This window comes from Lipotes vexillifer, unplaced genomic scaffold (genome assembly GCF_000442215.2).
Source record: "Lipotes vexillifer unplaced genomic scaffold, Lipotes_vexillifer_v1.1 scaffold749, whole genome shotgun sequence".
Lineage (NCBI taxonomy): Eukaryota > Metazoa > Chordata > Mammalia > Artiodactyla > Lipotidae > Lipotes > Lipotes vexillifer.
This window is the reverse complement of record NW_006782834.1, coordinates 2,378,013-2,378,989: the sequence shown is the minus strand read 5'-3', so window position 1 is coordinate 2,378,989 and position 977 is coordinate 2,378,013. Positions and strand designations below refer to the sequence as shown.

The following is a 977-nucleotide window of genomic DNA, read 5'->3' as shown; positions in this document are numbered from 1 at the left end:
GTGTAGGGAGGCAGGGGAGAAGGGAATTAGAAGAATCTGATCACCACCGCCCTTCTCAACATTTGTGCATTTCGCCTTCCCATTCTCCCAGTGTAGTAAAGACTGGTACCGTTTTGTTTTTAAGTACTACTTTGACCTCAGAGTTATCAGTTGTATGATTTTCTGTTTCCTTAGCTTTTTATATCCCATCAATAATTTACCCCCTGAACCCTTAGAAATATAAATCTCTTCTTAATACATTTAGGTATATCAGATACTCTCTCTCTTTTTTTTTCTGGATATACTCCTGGATTCCATAACCTTGCTTTATGAAAATATCCTGAAATCTCTCCTCACTACTATTCTGAGGCTTTCTTTTACTTCTACCCTATGAGGAATCCCCTATATCTTGGATTTCCTTCTTTCTTGAATTACTCCTTAGTTTGGAAGGGGTAGGGATTCTTCAGACGTTTTCTGAGAAAAGAGATATTGAGGCAAATTTTCTGAGACTTTGTATACCTGAAAAATCTATCTTTGAGGCCTTGAATAATAGTTTGTAGATTTGTATTTTTGTCTTGGAAATTATTTTCCTTGGAATTTTGGAGATGTTCCTTCATTGTCTTTTAGTATCTGATGCTGCTGTTAAAAAGTGTGAAGCCATTCTAATTACTAAAACTTTGAATGAGACTTGTTTTTCCCTCTGGGAGGTTTTAGGATATTTTCTTTATCGCCAGCGTTCTGAAATTTTATGGTATTGTGCTTTGGGGTATATGAGTAAAGGGTTAACAAAACCCCTTCTCCTTCCTCTTATGAAAATGGCCTCTTGTTGATCTTCTAGCACTATTTCTCTGTAATCTACTAAAGGTGGAATGACAACTGTATAACCATACAACACTGCCTAATGGTCAACATAACCGTTGATCGTTACAGTGCATCTGAGCTGGGAGGTTGTGAATGAAGTATAAATACCTGGAGGGAAGCCATAGCTTTGGGCATTC

General features: G+C 37.3%; 1 protein-coding gene across 2 annotated transcripts in view; it reads left to right on the top strand.

Moving 5' to 3' along the window:
- Positions 1-977, top strand: part of ART3 (ADP-ribosyltransferase 3 (inactive)) — a 36,232-nt gene that overhangs the window by 7,157 nt on the left and 28,098 nt on the right. The gene's annotated exons all lie outside the window — the stretch shown is intronic.